At 38.5% G+C, this 27484-nt stretch overlaps 1 long non-coding RNA gene and 1 pseudogene across 5 annotated transcripts in view; one reads left to right on the forward strand and one right to left on the reverse strand.

Moving 5' to 3' along the window:
* Positions 1-19504, reverse strand: part of LOC110366611 — a 41654-nt gene extending 22150 nt beyond the window's left edge. For 2 of the 5 annotated variants that reach the window (XR_004930634.1, XR_004930630.1), the window contains exons 1-4: positions 19216-19492; positions 18782-18850; positions 857-941; positions 611-698 (exon numbers count right to left, since the gene is read on the reverse strand). This is a non-coding gene — a long non-coding RNA (uncharacterized LOC110366611). Of the gene's footprint in view, positions 1-610; positions 750-856; positions 942-18781; positions 18851-19041; positions 19147-19215 lie in introns of all 5 variants that reach the window. The other 3 variants (XR_004930632.1, XR_004930633.1, XR_004930631.1) reach the window with 3 other exon arrangements.
* Positions 2888-16404, forward strand: LOC118556151 (annotated as a pseudogene).
* Positions 19505-27484: the final 7980 nt, after the last annotated feature.

A 27484-nucleotide genomic window follows, 5' to 3' on the forward strand; every position in this document is an offset into this window, starting at 1 on the left:
ACACACACACACACACACACACACACACACACACACACACACACACACACACACAATAAACAACAATATCCAACTGTCTTCTTTAAGCAGCTATTGCTGCATCTTTCAAAGATTACATGTGATGGTGGCTTCAGATAAGCGTATTTAGACTAGAAATCAAAATCTGTTTTTTTTAGATTAAAAAGAAATTTTAGTTGTTAGTACTTTACGTAAAATGTTTTATAGATAATTCTCCAATAAAATAAACAAAAACAAACAAAAGAAAACAAAACCTCGAAACGTTATGTAGCACTTACAGTTTCTAGCATTAGTACAGAATCAGAGCAGAATCTGTGATTTGGTATAACTACAGCATATAGACACAATTTCTTATAAGTGCGCTGTGAGACAACGCTACCAGTATGAGCAAGATGTTAAATGAAATAAATGCAGCAATTTCTCTGCATTCCTGTGTTGCATTATTGGTGCAAAAGATGAATAAAAGCAACCCCTTACACGTCAACGTTTTAAATTTCTTGCTTCTATCGGATGAGATTTGTTGCTCTTAATCATCTAAGATTGCACACAAACATATCTAAACATCAAAATGAAAAACGTTAACACTACTTACCCAATATTAGTTGCTGCCTTTTAATCAGCGCCGCACATCTTGAGCGACAGATGAGGAAGGCCCAGTTGAGTCACCGAACAGGAGCCTACTTGATGAAGACAAACCATCAGGTGGAGAAGCGCTACCCCGAAAGACCTTTCTGAATTCATGCAACACAATTTTATCAATAAAAATACCACACCGTTGATTAAATTACTGCGAAGTTAGAAAACAAAGCATCAAGCAGACAAATAAATGAAGAAATACCTTTCCATGATGTTGTGATAGCTTGGTTCTTTTCCTCATTCGAGCACAATCAGATTCATGTTGAGTCCACTCAGAAGCCCATAGTCTAAATGAGTGAGGCAAAGACAAGGACAGCAACAATCATCTCCTCTTAGAAGTGACCTTTCACCACAGCAAATAACAAATACTACTAATAGCTTTGCTGGCTCGGATTTCTCAACTTAAGTGGCGCAAGGTGCCTCACACCTTCCTTTGGGGTGCTCATGTGATTGTAAAAGTCAAAGACAAAAAGACTGTGGACAGCTGAGAATGAGACCTTCAGTGGATGGACAAGTGTTCTCTGTGGCAGCCTGGAATAGCCTGAGGGACAAGTAACAGAGATGAAAATCCAGCCACAAGGGCAAGTCAGGACACGACCTGGCTGAGAAGATGTGATGGCCATAGTGATAGTAGAGGTTTTCATAGAGATTACACCATGTTTATATTTACATTCTGTCAAACTAAGGTATTACACTCACAAAACCTTAAGGCTGCCATAAATAAAGGCAGTTTTGAGTAGTTTTGCAAGTTTTGCTCTTCTTGATTCTTTCATTTTCATGCTTAAACTGCAAACAACTCTAACACTGGGGTGAACATCGTTTAATTTATAATATTCTTATTTGTAGAAATAAATCATTTAACATTTAATTACATAAGGTGCAAACTATATGGTTGTGTACTTTTGGTTGCATATGGAGTCATCACCTGTTGCTGCCAATCAACAACACACAAAAAAAGAAAAAAAAAAAAAAACGTGTCCTGACAACCTGCGTCACAAGCTGTCCCCAAGCTCTCCTCTGAACCACCAAGCCCTCAACGGCAGCCAGCAGGAATTTCACAAGTTATCTTTGTGCTCAAGAATAGAGAGAAGGAAACAATGCCATGTCAACGGGAGCAGAACAAGGGCAGTCTCTGGATGCCCTTTCTGGGCGGGTGCCTGGACTAATGCCTAGCGCCTGGCACAGTGAAATAAATCCTTCTGAATTTAAATAAATGAATGAATTTAATACCCAAACCAAGAGAAACAAAGCCTTTCAGATGCTAACTAGTTATTGCAGCTTAACTACATTAGAAAAGCTCTGAACAAGCACTTTTAAAAGTCCAGGAGGCATACAAATCTGGGCAATTTAACATTTCTCAACCATAATTACGCTTGACAATTGGTTTTGTTCTCCATGTTTCACAAGAGGTTATAATGCTAAAAAAACAACAACGTTTTAATCGACACACATTTATCAGCAGAATAAATCAGCCACAGAATCACATACAGGTCACGTGCAAATAAAAATAAGGCTATTCTAGCATTGGCGTGTACATTAGGTTCTATGCATTAGTACATTAGTGTGTACTCTTTGTACTGAAAAGTTAGATTTTCTGAGTCCCCAGTCATAAATACAACCAGAAAGCCGCCTTAAATGGGAATTCTGGGAATGGTTTAGTTCAGCATCCAATATGGCTGCCATGCTCGAAAAGAACCACACAATAAAGTACATTATTATGTTAATGTACTAAAACAAATCCCACTGATTTTCCCATTTGCGACACAACACAATAATGAGACACACTAACTGAGCACAACAAACATTTTGCAGCTTTTAGTGTCAGTTTAATGATAATAATAAACAAATGCATGACAAATTATATAAAAAAGAAAGAAACCTGAATGGTATTCTGAAATAAACAGTAAATACTAATTTCACACAACTGCAAAAAGCAACTTCAGATACTGATACTCATTTTTCGAGCTCTTTGGTTTGCAACTGTCATCATTTAGCTGGGGTATTAGATTTAGCTTTAATCAGCTTTTATTGTATGAAACTGGTCATAAGTAAGTTTTTAAAAACACCTTTTAGGTATTTCTATAAGAACAAACTACAAACACCCCCCCCCCCCCAACCAAAAAAAAGCCAACAACAACGAAAAAACAAACAAAGAAAAACTGAACTAAACTAAAAAAAACCTAGACTTTCAAAATCAGAAACATGACAGCTACAATTTCTGGCTTTTAGACAAATGTAGTTTGGAAATAAATACTATTTATGATTCACCTGAATAAAGCGAGTCTCCACTTATAGGATCCATAGAGGACCCCGCTGTTCAGTACCTCTTTATGTCAGATAAATTTGAATGGGGCGGCGTTGTCTGTGAGGACCTCTATTGTAGACTTAACTGGGAGTAGTGTTGAGTGATAATAAAAAGACCTCGCAACTGTGACCTTGTCTTGTGTCTTTGCAGACGACAGCTGCAGCTCTTTATTCTCCATCTGTATATTATCACCAATCACCGAAGAGACTATTATGGAACCTAAGACGTGAAAAAGGGCTAAGGCTTCATAAGTTGTGTTGAGCTACTTTGTTTTGTCCCTCGACTTGCAAACACAAAGGCAGTAATTACGCTTCCTCCTGATGTTTAGCTGGATGTTCAGGTAGCATGGGTTAATATCCCTCAAAGCTCAAAAACCTTCAGACAAAGCTCAAACAAGACATGCATTTAATTTAATAAACTGCCCTTTCCATCCTTTTTTATTCAAAAAACACCTCAGATTAAAACGTACAAGTCACTGGGTAGAGATAAAATATTTCAATAGCCAGCGGCTGCTTCCCCACCTCCTGCCTCCCTCTTTCTTTGTCATGTCCACTCTGGCGTATTAGTCTTTTGTTCAAGGTGAGAGCAACAAATAGCAACACTGGGTTCAACCCAGTTTGGAGAATGCTTTTGTGACGAGCAAACTGGATGCCATTTCTCTGATATTCATATCCATATTTGGTTGACTTCCAACCTTTATTAATGGAGAGAAAGCCCGGGGTGAGTCACTGGATCCATCATTCTCGACACGGTTGACAATAAGAGGTAAGAACAGCTTTCACTCAAGTAATAATCTGCTTTGTTGTGGCTGACCATTTGCAAGTAACTCCAGGTTTATAATATGTTTAAACTGTAGGCTGCTCACTGCAAAAGCTAAACTAAAAATAAGTCAAATTTTCTTGAAATTAGCATATTTGTCCTTGATTTCAGCAGGTAAATAAGATGGTTTGCCAACGGAATGAGATTTTTTGCACTTAAAATAGGAACAACTCAGCTTTATCATCTTATTTCATGTGCAATATGTCTAATTATCTTAGTTTAGGGGTCAAAATACTCACTTCATTGGCAGATAATCTTATTTACCTGCTCAAATCAAGGATAAATGCACTAATTAAAAAAAAAATTGACTTATTTTTAGCTCCGTTTTTGCAGTGCTTGTAATTAATGACTGCAACAAAATTCTTTATCTCTCGCTGTTTAAAAAACTTTAAAACATTAGATTTGCAGTAATATGATCTTTTTTGCTTTGTCTTTTGTGTTTGAACAGCAAGATTCCACATATTCAGGGGACTGAAATAAAGCTCAGGTAAAATCAGTCAGCTAAAGTGACAGCAATCGTATTTTAAGAACAAAATTAACACATTTGTTATACGAATATAAAAGCAAAAAAAAAACATTTTAGGACACTCCTTTACAAACTCACTTATTCCTACGCTGACTTTAAATGGAAAAACTAAGTAATTTTTAAAAGTTAAGAAATTTTCTAAAAAAACATTTTTCATTAATTTGATGTTTCTTCAAATCACTATTTTCAAAAAATGCTTATAAATATTGTTGAGGTTCAAGTACATGTGTTGTTATCTTTTCTTGGTTCTCACATGGATGGCAGTCATGTGCATTAAATAGCATTTAAAATCCTGGCTAGTACTGTTTTCTGTTCAACAGGTTGAAACATGGGTGATGCCGTCATGGCAGAGTTCGGGGCTGCTGCTCCTTACCTGAGGAAATCAGATAAGGAGCGTCTGGAGGCCCAGACTCGTCCATTCGACATGAAGAAAGAGTGCTTTGTACCTGACCCAGAGATCGAGTACGTGAAAGCAAGTGTTCAAAGTCGTGATGGCGACAAAGTCACTGTCCAAACTGAATTTGGGAAGGTATAAACCCTGTTAATTTAAACAGTGATGGAAAACAAGTCTTAACCTCTGTCTAATAAGTATCACTTCTTTCTGCAGACGGTCACCGTGAAGGACTGTGATGTACATCCTCAGAACCCGCCAAAGTTTGATAAAATTGAAGACATGGCGATGTTCACCTTCCTCCACGAGCCGGCTGTGCTGTTTAACCTCAAAGAGCGTTATGCAGCATGGATGATCTACGTAAGAAAGCTCAACTTCAATCCACAACAAACCCTGTGGTGAAATGTAGTTTCTCAGGCAGAAGCAGTAATGCCTTGCATGACATTATCTGATCTCATTGCCACCTGTTTACCTGCAGACCTACTCTGGGCTGTTCTGTGTGACCGTCAACCCCTACAAGTGGCTGCCGGTCTACAACCAGGAGGTGGTCGTTGCCTACAGAGGAAAGAAGAGGAGTGAAGCTCCTCCTCACATCTTCTCCATCTCTGACAATGCCTACCAGTACATGCTGGCAGGTACAGAAATCACTGGGTGTTTATATGTTGCTCAAACATTTCTCATGCTGGTGTCGTTTTAACTTGTTTGCTAAAATCTGTTGATGACAGATCGAGAAAACCAGTCAATCCTCATCACGTAAGTCATGCCGCAAGCTAGAATCTTAGCTAATCTAAATATATTTAGTCATTAGATCGTGGCCTGAAACAGTTATTGCATCTTTCACTCAGTGGAGAATCTGGTGCTGGGAAGACTGTAAACACCAAGCGTGTCATTCAGTACTTTGCCAGCATTGCTGCTGTGCCCGGTGGGAAGAAAGATGCTGCGAGTGAAAAGAAGGTTTGCTGTAAACGTTTTGTTTTAAATTCAGGAAGAAACATATATAGCTTTTGGTCTTGTATTCAGTTTTTAATCAAATGGACATTGTGGTTTTGTTTGATGGCATCAGGGTACCCTGGAGGATCAAATCATTCAGGCTAACCCGGCTCTGGAGGCCTTTGGTAATGCCAAGACCATCAGGAATGACAACTCCTCCAGATTTGTGAGTGACTGCATGACTGTAGCAAAGTTTATGAATTGATCAGCTGAGAGTTTTCTTTACTTTATTAGAGGCAAAAGTTAACACAGTGTTTCCTTTTAGGGTAAATTCATCAGAATTCACTTTGACAACAGAGGGAAGCTGGCCTCTGCTGACATTGAAACCTGTAAGAAACTAAATTGATCCTTTGGGCAATCTTAGTCTTCGATGGTGTATGGTGCTGTGGTTCATGTATTTATTCATGTGCCACAATCATATGAGTGACACGAGTGCATATCCAAATACACAGTTTATTTTGTGTTAAGAAATCATTTCAGTGATTTGAAATTTTCTGCGGTTAACTCTAGACCAACAGTGGATTCAGAAACTAAGACAGCATGTATTTTATCCTCAACAGACCTTCTGGAAAAGTCACGTGTCACCTACCAGCTCAAAGCTGAGAGGGACTACCACATTTTCTACCAGATCTTGTCTCAGGCAAGACCTGAACTTCTGGGTACGTTTATGAACTGAACTCAAAATGATTCCTGTGCTTGTATTTTGAAATGCATTTACTTGGAAGCATTTTAAGTTGGATACATTTTCTACTTTTCTAGAAATGTTGCTCATCACCAACAACCCCTACGATTACTCCTTCATCTCCCAGGGAGAGACAACCGTAGCTTCCATCAATGACTCTGAAGAGCTGATGGCCACTGATGTGAGCTGACTCTCATATGAAAATATATGGCAGCAAGCAGTGTTCAGGAAAAAAAATCTATATAGACTAAATACACATCAAAATGTCATGTTTGATTAGGATGCCTTTGATGTGCTGGGCTTCACTCAAGAAGAGAAGAACAGCATTTACAAAATGACTGGTGCCATCATGCACTTTGGCAACATGAAGTTTAAGAACAAACAGAGAGAAGAGCAGGCTGAAGCAGATGGAACCGAAGGTAACAATCCAAGTATATGTGCATTATCCATAGTAAATCGACTCAGAACCTTTAAAAGCAAATAAATCCAAAATACCTTAAAGGCACAACTGTGCCATCTTAACCTCTTATGTCAAGTGACTACAACAATAGATAAATTCCTTAGTTCCAATCTCTTCGTTGTTTTGCGATCATTCTGAGGTACTGAAATTTAATTTAGATGGATATACTCTTATATGCATTCAAAATCATAGATCGACAATTACTCGTTGGATTCTGTGTGCTTGTGTACACACGATCAATGCATTCCTGTTACTTCATCAGATGCTGACAAAGTTGCATATCTGATGGGCCTGAACTCTGCTGACCTCATCAAAGGTCTGTGTCACCCAAGAGTCAAAGTAGGGAACGAGTGGGTCACCAAGGGACAAAATGTTAACCAGGTAAAAACCTACAAAGAACTTTGGGAGTCTATTTCGATTTAAGTGCAATATATTGTTTAGTTTTAACAATATTTCTCACCCTTTTCTCTTTTTAAGGTGAACTATGCTATTGGTGCACTCTCCAAGGCAGTTTATGAGAAGATGTTCCTGTGGATGGTGATGAGAATTAATCAGTCTCTTGACACCAAGCAGCCACGCCAGTACTTCATCGGAGTGCTGGACATCGCTGGCTTTGAGATCTTTGATGTGAGTTTAGATAGGAGACAACACATCCTTGCTGAGATTCTTTATGTTAAGAGTTCATGTTTAATTTCTCTCATTGTGTTTCCAGTTCAACACCTTCGAGCAGCTTTGCATCAACTTCACCAATGAGAAACTGCAACAGTTTTTCAATCACCACATGTTTGTGCTGGAGCAGGAAGAGTACAAGAAAGAGGGGATTGAATGGATTTTCATTGACTTTGGTATGGATCTGCAGGCCTGCATTGACTTGATTGAGAAGGTAATTTAAATTGTACATTTTCAGTCAGAACCATTGTGTATTATTACATTTGTCTGGGTAAAATATTGACTTTGGTATTTATGTTCTACATAGCCCATGGGTATCATGTCCATCCTTGAAGAGGAGTGCATGTTTCCCAAAGCCTCTGATGCTACGTTTAAAGCCAAGCTTTATGACAACCACCTGGGAAAGTCTAACAACTTCCAGAAGCCAAGAGTTGTCAAAGGAAAACCAGAGGCCCATTTTTCCCTGGTTCACTATGCTGGAACTGTTGATTATAACATCAACAACTGGCTGGTAAAGAACAAGGATCCCTCTGAATGAGACAGTCGTCGGTCTCTTCCAAAAGTCGACTGTTAAACTTCTGTCGATCCTCTTTGCAAATTATGCAGGAGCAGAATCAGGTTTGTGGATATTAACGTACAGCAGCAACAATAAAAAGAGTTTCCTGTTACCACAACATCACCAATAATATTCAGATAATATAAAATATCTTGTCCTTAAAACGCCATTGTAATGACAATACTGATCATTTTTATGCAGCTCAAGATTCAGGCGGAAAGGGCAAGGGAGGTAGCAAAAAGAAAGGTTCATCTTTCCAAACTGTTTCTGCTCTACACAGGGTAAGATTATTTAAATTGCTATTGTAAAATATATTGACATAAACTTGTAAATTTTGTTTTCAGCCCAGTTATTTTTCACTTAAGGATTGTACCCATCATTTACTTGCACCCTGATACTAAAATCCTCTTGTAAATTAAAGTATTACTAGTAAAGCACCTAAATTCATAAGCGTTCAAATTCTCATGACTTCTTGTCTTTTCTCCCTCTACATTAGAAATACGAAATGAAAGTACATTTGCTATGCAACATCTGGTCCTGGACAAGTCCATACCAACAAGTCTTCTTGTGGGAGTTACCTCTTTTAAGAACATTTATTTGACATTATTTGTAGTAAATGTATTTGGTGTAAAAGTCTCATTTCTTTAAACTGATTGTACACATGTTTGTACCTTCTTATCCACTGTGTAGTTGTTACAGTGTTGTGTTTCCCCTTTGTCTTTCTCTAATTTTATGAGTGTGTTTTACGAAGAGTAATACTTGAACTCATTTTAAAGTTCTATATAAAGAAAAATTAAGTTGCTTAATAACAGAAGTATTAAAATTTGTCATCTGTGGCACAATCAGGAGAACCTGAATAAGCTGATGACCAACCTGAGGTCCACCCACCCTCACTTTGTGCGCTGCATCATCCCCAACGAGACCAAGACTCCTGGGGCCATGGAGAACCCTCTGGTGATGCACCAGCTGCGCTGTAACGGTGTGCTGGAAGGCATCAGGATCTGTAGGAAAGGCTTCCCTAACAGGATCCTCTATGGAGACTTCAAGCAGAGGTTTGTTGTTTTTGACGAGGAGAAATTGAAAAAACTGATCTAAAGAGTCAGAGATGACATTTGTTGTTCTTTTGTCAAAGATACCGTATTTTAAACCCCAATGCAATTCCTGAGGGGCAATTCATTGACAACAAGAAGGCTGCTGAGAAACTGCTGGGTTCTCTGGATATAGACCACAACCAGTACAAACTTGGACACACCAAAGTATGTCTATTCTTATCAGAATATGGATTTTGTGCATTATTTAGTTCACCAGGGATTAAACCCTTGTTGTATCTATAAAAGGTGTTCTTCAAGGCTGGACTTCTGGGTCAACTGGAGGAAATGCGAGATGACAGGCTAGCGTTAATCATCACTGGCATTCAAGCTCGCTCACGAGGTCTTCTAGCGCGTGTTGAATTCCAGAAGATTGTTGAACGAAGGTTAATTCCCATAATAAAACATAGATAATAAAACACTGCGACTTACACAGGACATACCTTAAGTTAACTTATAAACTACAAATTTCTCTGCATGCAGGGATGCACTACTTGTGATCCAGTGGAACATCCGTGCCTTCATGGGGGTCAAGAATTGGCCCTGGATGAAGCTGTACTTCAAGATCAAACCTCTGCTAAAATCAGCTGAGACTGAGAAGGAGATGGCTAACATGAAGGAGGAGTTTACCAAACTCAAGGAGGCGTATGCAAAATCTGAAGCCCGCAGGAAGGAACTAGAGGAGAAAATGGTCACTCTTCTCCAAGAGAAGAACGACCTGCAGCTCCAAGTCCAGACCGTATGTTGAAACTGTTATTACCTTAGCCTAATTTATGTTAACTACATATGTATACTATGTTCACATTGCATTATATGTTCATATCTTTTGATGAAAGGAGCAAGATAACCTGTCTGATGCTGAGGAACGATGTGAGGGACTAATCAAGAGTAAGATTCAACTGGAAGCAAAAATCAAAGAGCTGACAGAAAGACTTGAAGACGAGGAGGAGATGAATGCTGAATTGACTGGCAAGAAGAGAAAGCTGGAAGACGAGTGCTCTGAGCTGAAAAAGGATATTGATGACCTAGAGCTAACTCTGGCAAAAGTAGAGAAAGAGAAGCATGCTACTGAGAACAAGGTAAGACTATCCTCTAGACCAAAAATATGTCATGCTGTTAAATGCCTTTGACTCACACCAAAATCTCTCTGGGCTACAGGTGAAGAACCTGACAGAGGAAATGGCTGCTTTGGACGAAATTATCGCCAAGCTGACCAAGGAAAAGAAAGCTTTACAGGAAGCTCATCAACAAACCCTGGATGACCTGCAGAGTGAGGAGGACAAAGTCAACACTCTGACCAAGGCCAAGACGAAGCTGGAGCAGCAAGTGGATGATGTAAGATCTGTAACATTAAGTTCACTCTAACATGTACAAAGTTTATTGGACTGGAAATGATCTTTTCCCTGCTTCTCTGAAGCTTGAAGGATCCTTAGAACAAGAGAAGAAAATACGAATGGACCTTGAGAGGGCAAAGCGAAAGCTTGAGGGAGACTTAAAGTTGGCCCAAGAAAGTATCATGGACTTGGAAAATGACAAGCAGCAACTGGAAGAGAGGCTGAAAAAGTAATAAGTCCTTATTAAAACCACTAGCATTACTTTAAGTAGGTATTGTTTTTCACATCGGTACCTTTTATCATTCACAGAAAAGATTTTGAAATAAGCCAACTCAATGGAAAGATAGAGGATGAACAAGCAATGAGTGCCCAGCTCCAGAAGAAACTGAAGGAGCTGCAGGTGACCATTCCCACAAGACAAACTATCAACAAGGACTGTGCCCTTTAAAAATACCATTAAAATATCAACATTCTGAGAATTTTACTATCATCTTGTTATAGGCCCGCATAGAAGAGCTGGAGGAAGAGCTTGAAGCAGAGCGAGCTGCTCGAGCCAAGGTGGAGAAGCAGAGAGCGGACTTGGCCAGAGAGCTGGAGGAGATCAGTGAGAGGCTGGAGGAGGCTGGAGGAGCCACGGCCGCCCAGATCGAGATGAACAAGAAGAGGGAGGCCGAGTTCCAGAAACTCCGCAGAGATCTGGAAGAGTCCACCTTGCAGCACGAAGCCACCACTGCCACACTCAGGAAGAAACAAGCCGACACTGTTGCTGACCTGGGAGAGCAGATCGACAACCTGCAGAGAGTCAAGCAGAAGCTGGAGAAGGAGAAGAGTGAGCTCAAACTGGAGCTTGATGATGTGGTCTCCAATATGGAGCAGACCATAAAAGCTAAGGTAAACTAAATATAAAGGTTTTGTATGTAGGTCTTCTTGTTGTTCACCATTTCAGCAGCATCTAACTCTTTCTTATAGTCCTGGGTAGTGATGATGATTGTTATTTATGCTTTTTCAGAACAATCTGGAGAAAATGTGTCGGTCTCTTGAGGATCAGTTGAATGAGTATAAAACCAAATCAGAAGAGGGACAGCGTACCATCAATGACTTTACCATGCAGAAAGCTAAGCTTCAAACTGAGAATGGTATGATCTTCAACTTCTTGAACACCACATATTACCTTACGCAAATCCTAATCTAAATGTTACATTTACAAATCAGGTGAACTTATAAGACAGCTCGAGGAAAAGGATTCCCTGGTGTCTCAACTCACCAGAGGAAAACAGTCTTACACGCAACAAACTGAAGACCTTAAAAGACAACTGGAAGAGGAAATTAAGGTAAATAGTAATAGTGAGAGTACATTAAATATAGTTTCCTTGTTGATAGCTGTAATTAAATGATGTTTGATTTCTTTCCAGGCCAAGAATGCATTAGCCCATGCTGTGCAGTCTGCTCGCCATGACTGTGACCTCCTCAGGGAGCAGTATGAGGAGGAGCAGGAGGCCAAGGCTGAACTGCAGCGCAGCATGTCCAAGGCCAACTCGGAGGTGGCTCAGTGGAGAACCAAGTACGAAACTGACGCCATCCAGAGGACCGAGGAACTGGAGGAAGCTAAGTGAGCAAAGCACATTTGAATCTGAGTGACTCTGCAAAGCTTTCAGCATCGGATATCAAATCAAGCCTTCCATAATACAGGAAGAAGCTGGCTCAGCGTCTGCAGGAGGCTGAGGAGGCTGTTGAAGCAGTGAATGCTAAATGCTCCTCTCTGGAGAAGACCAAACACAGGCTGCAGAATGAGATCGAAGATCTCATGGTGGATGTGGAGAGGTCTAATGCTGCTGCTGCTGCTCTGGACAAGAAGCAAAGGAACTTTGACAAGGTTGAAATGACAGCCATATGAATTTACCACACTTACTGAGTAGACGACTAAAATTTGCACCATTTTCTAGGTCTTGTCAGAGTGGAAGCAGAAGTATGAAGAGTCTCAGTCAGAGCTGGAGAGCTCTCAGAAAGAAGCCAGATCTCTGAGCACTGAGCTCTTTAAACTTAAAAACTCCTATGAAGAGTCTCTTGAACATCTGGAGACCATGAAGAGGGAGAACAAGAACTTACAAGGTCAGATATTTAAAACCCCATGTGTGACGTTTAGTTCCGAAATAACATGAACATATTGTCCCAATTATGTTTTCAGAGGAAATATCTGATCTCACTGAACAAATTGGTGAGGGAGGAAAGAATATTCATGAGCTTGAGAAGATACGGAAGCAGCTGGAACAAGAAAAGTCTGAGATACAGACCGCTCTAGAGGAAGCAGAGGTATACTGCATAGTAAAACCTTTTCTAAAAATGAAAATATTATAGAGAAAATACATTTCATCCAAGTTAATGTATTTCTACAGGCCTCCCTGGAACATGAGGAGGGCAAGATTCTCAGAGTCCAGCTTGAACTTAACCAAATAAAAGCTGAATTTGAGCGCAAGCTGTCTGAGAAAGATGAAGAGATGGAGCAAGTCAAGAGAAACCAACAGCGAATGGTTGATACTCTCCAGAGCTCCCTTGAGTCTGAAACTCGCAGCAGGAACGAAGCCCTGCGTCTGAAAAAGAAGATGGAGGGAGACCTCAACGAGATGGAGATCCAGCTTAGCCAAGCCAACAGGCAGGCGGCGGAGGCCCAGAAACAGCTCAAGTCTGTTCATGCACATCTTAAGGTCTGCACTAAAATTGTAACGTTTTGTCCATTCAAGGTTGTTTGAGTTTAAAACACGGCAATCAAAAATATTACAAGATTAAAGTTTACTGATGTTTAATTCTTCAAAGATATAAGCAAGGCAGAGTAACAAGACAATTCAAAGTGCCATATATAGAGATCTCAAAACAAGTTTTGTTTCCCTAACCTAGTCTTACTTATACTTCTTCCTGTTTATTGCGTTTCTTAAGTGCACTATTGAGTGGTTAGACGCAGCCATATGCATAGACAATGTTCTGGACTTTATGCTCCTGTCTTCATATATTGTTGATGAATTTTGCCTCACAAAAAATGTCACTTTTCCAGGACGCTCAGCTCCAACTTGACGACTCCATGCGAGCCAATGATGACATGAAGGAAAACATTGCCATTGTTGAAAGACGTAACAACCTGCTTCAGGCTGAGGTGGAGGAACTGAGGGCTGCTTTAGAGCAAACCGAACGAAGCCGCAAACTTGCTGAGCAAGAGCTGCTGGATGTCAGCGAGAGGGTGCAGCTACTGCACTCTCAGGTAAGTAATAGCTTTTATTAATCCATTAATAATCTTTGCAACTAGTATTGAGGAATTCTGAAAGGTTTCATTTTATATGTAAACAGAACACCAGCCTGATAAACCAGAAGAAGAAGCTGGAGGGGGATTCAGTCCAGCTTCAGACTGAAGTGGAGGAGGCCGTGCAGGAATGCAGAAACGCTGAAGAGAAGGCCAAGAAGGCCATCACTGATGCTGCCATGATGGCAGAGGAGCTGAAGAAAGAGCAGGACACCAGCGCCCACCTGGAGCGCATGAAGAAGAACATGGAGCAAACCATCAAAGATCTGCAGCACCGTCTGGATGAGGCTGAACAGATCGCCATGAAGGGAGGCAAGAAACAGATCCAGAAGCTTGAAGGCCAGGGTGAGTGTAATTTCAAAGATCATCAAGCTGGTACAATATTTGTCATTTTATATTCATATAATTTCCTCATATACTCCGCATTTTGCAACAGATCAAAGAACTGGAAAATGAGGTGGAGGCTGAACAAAGAAGGTCCAGTGACTCCATCAAGGGAATACGCAAATATGAGAGACGTATCAAAGAGCTGACATATCAGGTAAGGACAATTTTATAATTTTACAAAGTGTGAGAACAGACAAAGACAGGGAACAGGTTGAGGACTTTTTGATTAGATTTGTTCCAGGGAGCACCCTGATACCTAGGAAATAGCTGATGTGAACAGTTAATCCCAAGGTGTCACCAAGCCTTCTTCGTAGTATTGCCCACAAACTACTGGATCACCTACAGTACTGAAGTGGGGGAGTAGTGGCCACCACTCCCCCTACTTGATAGAGCAGTGCGCTTGCGCTCTGAGAAGGATGCAAGTACCCAGTTCGATCCCCAGTGCCTGCACTCTGGGTCCTTGAGCAAGACCCTTAACCCCAGATTGCTCCCCAGGTGCCGCACATGGCAGCCCACTGCTCCCCAAGGGTGATGGGTTAAAAGCAGAGAAGTAATGTATGTTTCAATGTATTTTTCAATGACAATAAAGATGATATTACTATTATTACTAATATTACTACTATTTCAAGTTGACTAACTGAGGTATAACCTATAGAGACTTCAACGTTTTATCCATTATGTAAACTATTTTTACTTTCTATCTCTCTTTAATTTCAGACAGAGGAGGATCGTAAGAATCTGTCCCGTCTGCAAGATTTGGTGGACAAACTACAGCTAAAGGTCAAATCCTACAAGAAAGCTGCAGAGGAGGCTGTAAGTATTTTAGATTTATGGATCACTAGAATCTGTACTGTAAACTATAGTTGGTAATCCTGTTCAGAAACACTTTTTGTTATACTGGGTGAAATGGTCCTTCAATCCTGACAGCAGTCAATACATTATGTATTTAGAAAACAGGTTAAAAAAAACTATCTCTGTGGGAGCTGCAGACCTGTAAAAACTCTGACCAATCCTATCATTTGGACCGAAGGGCGTGGATTGGTGAGAGTTTTGGTCCTGCTCTTATTCCCCTCTGTCTGGGGGTATCACCTTCATCTTCTGGTTGTCCCACATGCTAATCATTCTCATGCGCTCACGTAACGTCAATGCTCGTCTACGTTCCTTGTTAGTTTCTGCTTGCTGGCTGCGCATGTGCACTTCTAGTGTTTATGTAGTTAGCTTAGCGGTTAGCTTGGCTGTTAGCTTCGGTGTTAGCCATTCATTGTAGCTCCACTGCTCTCACCACATACTTTGAAAGTCACTAGAAGCAAACCACGTATAAGTTTATGAGAAGAAGAAGAATGCCTCAGTAGAAAAAAATAGACCAGAGTGGATTTGGGAGATTTTTTAATGCGATCCCTCTAAATAGTGGAAGAGCAGGTAAGACGGTCTTGCATATGCGCAGTTATTCAGAAAGGGACTTGGGAAAACGTCCGGAAAAATTGCCTTCTCTACCTTTAATGATTTATATCTGAACTAGATATTGGGCTCAAAATAAGTCTTGACACATTTAAATTTCAACAAGAAGTAGAGTTCATAGATACATTTGCCACATATTAATATCTATGATAGGCTTTGATAGAAAAACACAACATGGCAACTGATGAGAATATGTTCTTTTGTCAAACAGGAGGAGCAAGCCAACAATAATCTCACCAAGTTCCGCAAACTTCAACATGAGCTTGATGAAGCAGAGGAGAGAGCTGATATCGCAGAGTCTCAGGTCAACAAGCTGCGTGCCAAGAGTCGTGATGTGGGCTCAAAGGTCAGTTCAAAATCAAGAATTTGCTGATATCAAAGTGGGTCATTAAATGATTCCCTTTGGTAACAGTCGTAAAATACCTAACTATTCAGCACTGGAAAACAATATGCTGATGCTTAAAGAAGACCTAAAATAGTAAGAACTTTGTTTATTAAAACATGTCTGAAATATGAAGACTATGTTTAAACTATGTCTAAAGCTCAGGCTCAAATTTAAGGCATAGAGCACCACACAGCATTAAAGCAAATAAATGCTATGAATATGTAACAGGTAGAAAAGGAATCTAAAATAAAGTATTTAATCAATTATTTGAATATTTTCTCTCTCTTTTTTGCAGAAAGGCCACGATGAAGAATGAAGAACATTGAATGAATCATTATTTTTGAGGCTCTCCATGGTGTCTCCCTATGCATGTAGGTTGTTCAGTAGAATAAAATGAATCCGCATTTCAAACTGGGTCATGACTGTTTATTGTTGCTCCCCTTTCAAGTGCAACATTACAAATAACAAAATGTTCAGATACTGGGGAAGGTTCCTTTAAGTCATTCTTTTTTAAGGCTTCTCTATTACCTCCACTGTTAAATTCATGCACTTTTGAATATATGACTTTTGTGGCTCATGGGGATTTAACACATTTTTCCCCCACCCGTATGAAACTGTACAGTCTATTTTTTAGATACAGTATATTTTGTTTTTCGATAATTTCCTTGGTAGTATTTGGTTTATAAGTAATTATAAACACAAAAGTTACACTGACATGGTAACATTGGTGTACTCTTATAGTGCCAATCCGTCCATACTACAGGGAGTGAAAGAACTGCTCTATCATCTCAGCAGCAATAGACACATTTTCTTTTCAAACGATATTTAAATTCATCTGTATAAATTTGGCAATATTCTCAAATGTTCCCTTAAGAGATTAGAAACATTGTACCCTCTATATTTATTTGTACCGTTGGTACTCCTGTGTAATACATAAATAAATAAATATTCATCCATCCATTATCCAACACGCCTATCCCTTGTGGGGTCGCAAGAGGTTCTGGTGCCTATCTCCAGCTGTGAATGGGCGAGAGGCAGTGTACAACCTGGACTGGTCGCCAGTCTATCGTAGAAATAAATAAATATTTTACTTATAACTATTCTATTCCAGCAGCATAATCTTGCACAGAAATTTGTAGGACAATTCAGACTTTTATATGATAACAGTCATTCAGTGAGGAAAAAAATGTGAAAACAAATATATTTTTTAAATTATTTTTTTGGAGTCATCTGTATTAAAATTATTGCCACACCAATCAATTTCTATAAAATAAATAGTGAAGCTGATTTTCCTGATGCTTCCTTTTTTTAAAGTTATTCCGTGACAAATATTTTATAAGTAGTCTACAGCTACCTGTTTCCGTGGGGGATAAATATGAAAATTAACCTTAGCCACTCTTCAAAATGGAAAAGACAAGAGAACATATTTTTGAAGTGAGGCAGATGTGTGTTAAAATGCTGGAATTCTATCCAAACAACAATAGGCTGGGACCAAGACTTATCTCCCCACCAATATTGTCATTGTCTCAAAATAAAGATTTCCCTTTATAGTCCCACAGAGGGGAAATTTTGTCTCTGTGTTTAACCCATCCCTTATGAAGCAGTGGGCTGCCTACACTGAGTGGTGCCTAGGGAGAAAAACCATAATAAAGATTATAAAACATATCTCCAAAGCTAACTATCAGAAAGCAGCAAAAATGTTGATTGATGTGATCCTCCAATTATAGGTTTGTTTATTTCAAGCTGTTTTACACTTTTTTGCTATTGGTGTAAATAAATGTGGAGGACCTCGTACTTCCACAATTTGTTCATGATGGGATCTTTGTTTAATTATAAAGTTATATACAATATATGTGTCTCATAGATGTTATTTCCTTCATTGTAAGTCCAGTCCTTGTCCCTGACCCAACAGCTTATTGTCCACTGCGATCTTAAAATGCATGGTACACGAGGAAAGGTCAGGTCTAAAAAAACTACTACTAAATGTTACATGATTTGTTTAGGTTTCGTAAAGGCTTGCCTCTAAGAAACAAGCAAAAACAAAAAACAGGATAGACCTAATTCAGAAGCTGAGCAATGCATCATTGTACAGCTGCTTATCAATAGTTTGCCAAGTAGACACAATTGGTAATCTCTTGAGTTTCATGAATGAAAGGTTGACAGATCAAATTAGACATGACCTGATACTAGACTTAATGATCAGTAAAACACATCCAAACTCAGAACAAAACCTTAAAAACACTGATGAAATGAGAAACTGCAACAAAGACTAGACCAAAGGAAACACAATATAAAGAAATTATGGATGACTCATGACTTTTGCACATCATTAAAAGATATAAATATTTTTGTATTTATAAAAAAAGAAATTACATTAGATTATAAGATATTGACGAAGGACTATGTTTTAAATGAAGATAGATTTTTTTTAAAGAAGCTAAACCAAATATCAACCTTACTGATATATCATCCGTATTGACATTGCAATGGCATGGATGGTTTTACTCCTTATGGCATTTTTATTTTTGACTATTCAGGGAAAATAGATGATTTAGTTTACCTTGATAAAACGAAGTTAAACTATTGTAGGAAATATCTGAAAAGATGCATGCTAGCTTTAAAAGCACAACCATTAAAATCCCCAAATCTAGTACAATAAAACTTCAAAGGGTTCCCTCACTACAAGAGGGTTTATAGCTAAACAAATCATAGAAAACAGCTGTGTTGAATATACCAAATGTGAAGTGCTATATGTATTATTATTATCCCGACTTCCTGATAACTTTACCTGCTAAAGCGGGATGCTTGTGTGAAGAGTGTCCCAACCCTCTGATGCATATTGCTTCACGGTATCAGTCTTTGATGTTTAAAAAAAATAAAAAGACACACAAAAAAGAATAGTCAGACATGATGTTCCTCTTCGGTCTTAAGATCTTCAAGTATGCCACATTGCAAATTATTTATCTCAAAATATAATTAAAAAGTTTAGAACAAAAATTACATAATGTCTATGAAATGTATAGATTCTTGCATAAGAAGAGGACACACTTTTTACTACTTCTGTAAGATCTTCAGTTCCATTAACCCTGATCTAGGAGATGTCCAATCCCAAACATCAGCTCAGATATGATCCTACAAAAACGGTGGATGTATCTAAAAAGCACATGATGCTTAGACATTTCACATATAAACAGATCCAAAATGTAAAATGTCAAGCCCTACCTTTTCCTCCATTTATTTCTCAAGCAATCTTGAGTCCCAAGCAGCAAGGTACTTCGTTAATCTGGAGGAGATCTTAAAACCTGAGCTTGCGCAGTGATGCTGCAGCCATAGACAACTTCATTATTAGAGTGGAGTCAAGGAGATAGACAAGAAAAGAGAAGGACATATGGAGGCAGGGACATATATTCAACACCTCCTCAAGTGACCATCAGTAAATAACAAGCATTCTAACAATAGAACCTTCATCTGAAACCACAGTTGTCAGAGACTGCAAAATTAAGAGAGAGAAGGTGCTTCACATCTCCCCTCGTGATCGCAAAAGTCAGAGATACAAGGGCTCTGGACAGCTGGGAATGGGGACCTTTCACTGAGGACAACCTGCTAAGTTAAAGCCTGGAATAGATTAGAGTCAAGAAGTTCAGAAGTTTACACGGAGGCACCGATGTAGCACGCATTAAGAACATATTGGATGAACAAGAAGAAGAGACTCATGTTCAGCTCAGCATGGATGAAAGAGCACATCAGAGGCTAGCCTAGTGTTAGACTGGCATTAAGACTTTTTACACATCTTTTCTAGAGGTCAAAAGTTTAAGTTGGTCCAAAACACAATGATGTTTTTGTAGATGACTTCAGTGCCTTGGAATAAAAACTTTTTTTTCTCCTTTCAGAACTATTACCAGTCAGTTGACCTAATTAAGTCTACTGAATATCTAAATAAGGACTTTTTGTCCAGTACTGATCCAACTTATTTAAAGAGTCTTGGGCTTGCCTTCCCAACTTTCTCAGCCCAGTTCATAGTCTGATTACATGATTTACAAACATGCTGCTGGTTCCACAGGTTCTTGACCTGATAAAGAAATATTACACTGTCTCTCACATGCTGATGTCTATTTGTACACTTTTAGCTCATCAGGGAATGTTTGTTTGGAAATTATTGTAAATTGCACATTTTGTTATGCTTGAATATTTCAACTAATTTGAACATTTCAGTTGTTTGTTTGCACACTTTCTAGCTTCTCAGTGTTTGTCTGGTACATTCATGCAGTTGCACAGTATTTTTACATTGCTCTGTAAATTGACTGCTATGTCAAATTATTTGACATAGCTTTTTTTACTTGAATATTAAAATTTTATCAGATGCTACTGACTTTTTTTCTAGCTGTCTTTTTTGTCTGGTGCATTCAGCTTTGACTTTGGATTTTTTTAAAATCTGAATATACCCTATCATCCATCAACAACTGCACAGTATTTCACCCCATCTGATAAATCTTTCTCTTCTGCTGTACAGCTTAAATACATTTTTTTTTTTGCATTTTTGAAGATCTCCTCTAAGGTGCTCCTTCTTCGTTTTTCCATGGTTGTCTTTGATTTGTGTCAGTGTGTCATATGTGAATGTCACGATCCCCAGGTGACTATTTTTAGTTTTAGGTTACTGGGGGATTGAGCATCTGTCAGATTTTCATCTTTTAGTTTTGTTTATTAGTCTGTAGTTTCTGTTCCTTCCTTCTTGTTTCCTGTCATTATTTAGTATTCTGTTCATAATGGATTTAGTTAGTTTATTCTTGCTTCGGTTAGATCTTTTTTTTTTTTACTACTTGCCTGTCTTCTGTCTTCAGTTCAGTCATCAGTGGGTTTATTCACTTATAGTCTATTCATTGTGTTTTTTGTATTCTTGTCAGGTTCTGTATTCTACCATTTGATTACATGACCGTCCTCTGTGTGAAATAAATGAGAGAAAGAAACACCAAACAGTTTTTCAAACTGTGTTTGCTTTCCTTTGTAGTTTTCAGCCTTTATTATTGGTCAATCATTTAAAAGCTGTTCTGATTATTGATACTGTATGAATCTATTTTTACTTGAAATAGACAAATAAACAAACAAAAAAGAAAAATAAGATCAGGCCAGGTTGGAATACACACGTAGCTGAATTTTTTAATAGAGCTCGGGAGGCTTGTAAGGAATGGATTCAGGCAGGGAGACCGAGAAACTGTTTTGTAACAATACTCAAGACTTTTGGAAAGAAGTTAGAGGTATGACATCCTACCAAACATCCCTGCCCTGTGTGATTGATGGCATATCAGGCACTGCTAATATTGTGGAGCTGTGGCACCAACATTACAGTAGATTATTTAATTGTATTCATAGTGAACCATACACTGTAAATAATGTTGACCATATAGATGAAATCCTGCCTTATGAAGTTCATAAAGCTATTTCCACATTGTCTAACAATAAAGCCACTGGGTTGGATGGAGTCTCAGCAGAGCATTTAAAGTATGCAAGTGCAAGACCAGCTCCTCTACTTTCCATCTGTTTTACAGCCTTTTTTATACATGGTCTTTTACCTGACTCTATTTTAAGTGTCCTGTTAGCACCCTTCATCAAAGATAAAACTGGGAAGATTGGCAGTTCTGATAATTACCGTCCAATAGCGCTGAGCAGTATAGTTTTAAAAATTATCAAATCAATCCTGCTGAACAGGATTTTGGAGGTTATCAATTCTACAGATTTACACATTTACACGCACAAACACAAAGACGGGGCTTTCTTAAATCTCCTCTTTGGCTGGAGTTTTCAGAAATAATTGTTTGTAGTGATGTAAAACTCCCAGATATCCAGGTACATGTGGACAAGGCCTAACACAGATATAGCTGAACAGGAAAACAAGGTGCAGAGATAAGCAAGAATAATTCTAAAACAAAGAACAAAATAATGAACTAGAGCACTAAGCACAAAGTAAATAGTAAGATAACATCTGATAAAAAAGCCTTAAAAAGGGAACTGATCAAAATACACACAAAAGAAAACCAAATTCTGAATACCTCAAGATCGTGACCTTGAAATATTTGTTATATTTATTTTTGCGACCTTAATGAACAATTACTTAAATATTCAAATAAAACCTGTGGAAACAACAAATTGTTGAAACATTTCTGTCAAAAACAATTAATTGTACCTAAACATTCTTCCTAATTAGATATAAAAATATAATAAAAATGTTGTCAAAGCTATTGTACCTCATTAAATGCATAACATATTATGTCCCTCTAAATAAATTAGAATTTCTATAATTTTAAAGTTCATCTTTTGAGATGTTTTTGATTTAAAGGGGACCAGTTATTTATTTCGACCATAAAAAAACAACATATGCATCAATAAAACAATATACTCCAAGCATTTGTCCTGATAGAGTTTATTTTGTCTTTTTTTGAAAAGAAGTTTGCATTTCGCATGATCCCTATACATGAACATAAACATTGTTGCGCCATCTGCCGACAGTACTACAAGCCAATCAGAAAGCAAGATGGCTACAACTGACAGCTCCTGTAGGAGCCAGCAATGCCTCACAGTAAAGAGACAACATGGTGTCATTGAAGACCAACCTGATCTATAGGCTTAGGGTTACTTACTCTTTCTTCTGGCACCTCCGCTGGACTTTGCAGACTCGCTCGGCCCCATCACAGACATATATACGTAGAGGGCTTGTTGAGCGGTGAATTGCACATCGACATCGCCGCCATATTGGAAGTGGCATAGTGGAGCGATTCTGAGGTGTCGAAATGTTCTGCCTAGATTTGTATCAACTGATTGACAGTACAAACCAGCTCTACTGACATCACTTTTCACAGGTAAGACTGAACATATACTTTTTTATGTATTTATTCATTATGATGCCGTATGCATTTCTTTGGGCTCCATTGCTTTTCCTTGGTTACTCATTGTGTGCATGCACAATATCGTACTACCAGTCATGTGGTCTTGTAATTGTAAACATAAACAAAAGCACAGACATAAAATATAATAAGCCAACAGGGTGTGATAATTTAATTGGAAAACCTTTGTATGCAACCATATCAAGCTACTGCCGTAAATAAAATCATAAAGTCATAATATGGGACTAGGCCCCTTTAAGCTACTGCATCTTGTTGTCTATACCTTATTAATCACCTGCTGCTGCTTCTCTGCATACAGGAACGCTTTGTCCCTCTGTTGTGCGTCAGGAGCTGACCCTCAGCTGTCAGCTGAACCATCAGAGCTCAGAAGGCAGCCAGCAAGAATTTCACAGGCTATCTTTGAGCCCAAGGATGCAATATCATGCCAGCCGTCAAGAACAAGGGTAGAAGAAAGGAGACGTCTCACTTCTGGGACCTTACCAACCTGCTGTAAACACATAGTGGACAAATGGGGTCACTATTTGCATTTGCAAGTACAATTATTTTGCAGTTCAATGTAGGCAGTGTTTTATTCCACTATAATACGATCATGATCCACTGTTGGTCATTACTGTTGATTCCACAACCGAATTCCATTGTTTTGTGTCTTTACCAAAGTTTCTCATATCAGCCAACTTAAATAAAAATATAATACGCAAGGAAATAGCTGCTTAGTTAAAATTGCTTATGACTAAATACTTTTTTTAAGTTCAATATTCAAACACAAATCTATTCAAGGGCACTGAGGTGCTGGCTGAAGTGGAGCTGGTTGTATCCTTCATTCTCCTAATCCCTGCAACTTCTAATTTCCTTGTCCTTTCTGCATTGGACCATTAAATAACCTTCCGTTCCAGAGGTAAATAATTTTTTTTTTTACAGCTATACGTGAACACTAATAAATAGAAACATTATCTGAATATTTGGGTCTCCTAATTATTTTCCACATTATTTTATGGTGCTTTAAAAAATGTTCTCTAGCTGTTTGGCAGTGGAGTGCAGTGAGGGAGGCAGGTGAGGCACTCTCTTTATATGGGCAATATACATCTTAAATTAAACATGTACTACACATGCTGATGTTCCGCTGTATGTCTAAAATATATAATTAATTTGTGGGTCATATTTCGTTTTTTACAGTTGGCCATAAATGTGCAGTGACCTACTTTTTTAACAGGAATGGTACACCAGTAAAGACTGGCTGTGCTACAAGACCCCACCCTTTTTCTCCTTTCCACGGCTTTTATGTTTTAGGTTATTTTGTTTGCATTGAAAAGACTTAAAATGTCCAGTCAGGGTTGGACCAATCCAGGATGACTCCCCGCCTTGGTGATTATCTCCACTGAAGCAGCCAGACTTTTAAAAATGAAAGCAAACAATTGATATCTGCCTCCAAACATTTACATTTTAAAAGATCAAATTTGACATTATATTAAATACATTTAGTTTTTCTTGCTATCATATTGTTGAATAGTATTCCATTGCTTCAGGGATCATTAAGCTTTTAAAACAACAAAATATTTTAACTAAGGTCCTAATTGAAATATATGCATCGATTTTGGGTTTAGATATTTGTACATTGGACTCTAGAGGTGTTAGTGCCTCACTAGTCATAAACCTTAATGTGGCACTGTTGTTTATAGCTCTAATTGTGTGGCCGATCAAGTTTTCCAGTACTAAAAAACACTGTATGTTGAATTGTAAAAGAGGATGACCTGTATGACGGTCTGCTAATACTTTATTCTTTAAATATATAAATATTAGTGTTTTAGTTGTTGCTAAAACCGTAAATCATTTCGATATAGCAAATTTATGGTGAAACACGGCACGGCAGTATTATGCTACTAACTACAAGTTCATTGTAAATGTTACAACAAATGTAAACAGTTACCTATGAAATACTATTTCTTGTCACAAACAGTCCGTCTCGCCGATATTAAAACGCAATTTCATTTATGCATGCAACAGGCCGAACATTTGTTGAACCAGCTAGCTAATGACTCCCTTAGCATCAACTAAATTTATGCGACCTACAACCCAATCACTGGCTCATTAAATGTATGTACAGCTGAATACTTGTTACTTATGTTCACAAGATGTTCCCAAAAGTTGCACCTGCCCTTTTAAAGTTATCCATCTCCAGATCCGCTAGTCCCACTTGTTTCTGCCAGGAATCGTGATTTCTCCTCGGCTCCCGCCTTAACACAGCTGCGTATCATCAGTGGTTTCCATCTTGGCGCCTTTCAGCCGATAAATGCACAGTATAGATATTGCTGTGTGTCGGTATAAATGCTAGGATATTTGAGTAAGTTGTATTGTAGCAGTAATGTTTATCTAAAACACAGTCAAAACAGTCAAGAGCTCCTAAACAGTCACTTTTAATTCTAAATCAATTCGAAAGATGTCTAAATTATTATGCTCTCCTTCCAAGTCCAGATGTTATCAAAGCAAATTCATCCATAAAACCCAATATATGTGAAGAAACGATGAAGCAACACTGATTTTTTTTTGCCCATCTTTTTATTTCATGATTAATATTCACATCACTAGTTAACAATTAAACACAATGAACATCTCTTTCATACCAAATATTCAGAATTGAAGGGGGAGATGAGCGCTATCTAATAGGACGGATGCTTCTAACAACCAACTGTTGGTTTGTTGTCTCCTGCATGCTCTTGCAACGGTGTTGTGCTCTCAACAATAATACAGCACACACTACAGAGTGTCCACCCAGCAGTACTGAAAGGAAGGCTCTTTTGTCTGCTGTCGAAGGTTACTCAGTTTTTACAGGGTATTTAAGGGTGAGCAGAGGACCGAAGCACAGCTTATAGTATGAAGTGAAACCTCTGCTTTGGCTGTTTATCAGATTATTGGTTTTGCTGAGCAGCCAGCCAGTGGTTGCTGTGAACGGGATAAGACATAAAACGTTCTGCTTCTTTTTCAGTACTGGCGTGGTGACGAACCTCCGTAGGACTGAGACAGGTTGGGGCTCCAGGTACATATCTACCAACACTCTCTTTTATCCAGATGTTAATTTCATCTATAAATAAATGTTTTTACTTTCAAATTTACTTTTTAGATTTTCTCAAAATTTTGTCATCAAAGATACTTTGGTCCTAGACTCGCACTGATTCAGTCCAGTGTTGGTAGGTATGTCAAGATGTTAGTTTAGGAGCTTTCTAATACAGGACATGACTCCATACTACATGCCAAAATTCAAAGCTTGGTTTTTACTACTTTCACTGCTGGGGTAGACTTAAAACAGATCGGGCCAGTATTCATTGGTGCATATCACACCCCATGAACGTAGTCATTTATGTTGTCGTATTTAACCGATCGTCTGAGAACAGAACAGAGACAACCTCACACATGTATTCAGAGCGTTGAACACATTTTAAAAACATTCTTAAAACATCATCAGCCCTTTTCTTGGTGGAAAAAAGGCAGACTCTGAACAAGGGTGGGGGAAAACAAGTACATGTTTCCTTACGCGTTCACTCTTGCAATAACACCTTTTTGAGCTAAACTGTCGCAGGTTTACGCGAACATGTGCATTCGACGGGCAATGTCCACACAATCCTGCTCAGACGTAAGAATTTCTTTTCCCATTTTTTTTCATTATTGTTTTGAACTTTCATTAAATACTTCTGGAGTGATAAAAACACAGTGATTATGTACAAGGGACGGTGGGAGATGCTAGTGGAAGGGTGGAAGGGAACAGCTGTGGGCAGATAGTGTGAATCTGGTTGTTACCTTAAGTCCAAGCTGCAAAGCAACATTAACTTTTCCCCTCACCCTCCTATATTATTCATTATGTAGTCAGCAATAAAATAATGTGATTCTATTGAATCTTTAAAACCTTAAAACAACATACGGCCCAACACCTAAAAGGGCAGCTTTGACCAAATTGAGCTTGATCAAATTAATAGCTGTACATTACTAAGAAGCATTATGCTGAACTTAATTTTTAGTGGTAAAGTTATATTTAAAGATATTTTCTATTAATAAAAGAGAACACCACTGTGTATGTTTCTACTTCCCCATGTCAAGCATTCCTGTTCAACCAGGAGACAAGCACGTTTGAGCTTTATGGAACTAACAATACGGCTTTAGATGAGTCAGTGAAATTCTCCGCTCAAAAGTTTCTTAAACTATCTACATGACATAAAAATCCTTTTTGATGCACTATGCAAATTTTTCTGATGTTGTGGTACAAGTACGTCTGGTCTTTTTTTTAAACTTTCTTTGGTGTAAATTTTGGTCCCAATTATTTACAAGATAATACTGAGATGTAAGGTTGATAAGCATGCAGAGCCAAAGAGATGAGTTATTCAAGCATCATTAAAAAGCATAGTGTACGACGGCGAACCAGGAATGAGAGTTGCTGGTTACGTAGTTGAAACTTGGATCTGGCCTGACATCACACTCAACTTAACTGCATTCCAGTTCCAAGTTTTAAAACCTGTTGTTTTCAAATTTCTTAATGGATATACTTATAATGATGAATTTCTCCACATTTTGTACTTTAAACACTATAGCAACATGTTCAATGAAGGAGA

Source organism: Fundulus heteroclitus, unplaced genomic scaffold (genome assembly GCF_011125445.2).
Source record: "Fundulus heteroclitus isolate FHET01 unplaced genomic scaffold, MU-UCD_Fhet_4.1 scaffold_94, whole genome shotgun sequence".
NCBI lineage: Eukaryota > Metazoa > Chordata > Actinopteri > Cyprinodontiformes > Fundulidae > Fundulus > Fundulus heteroclitus.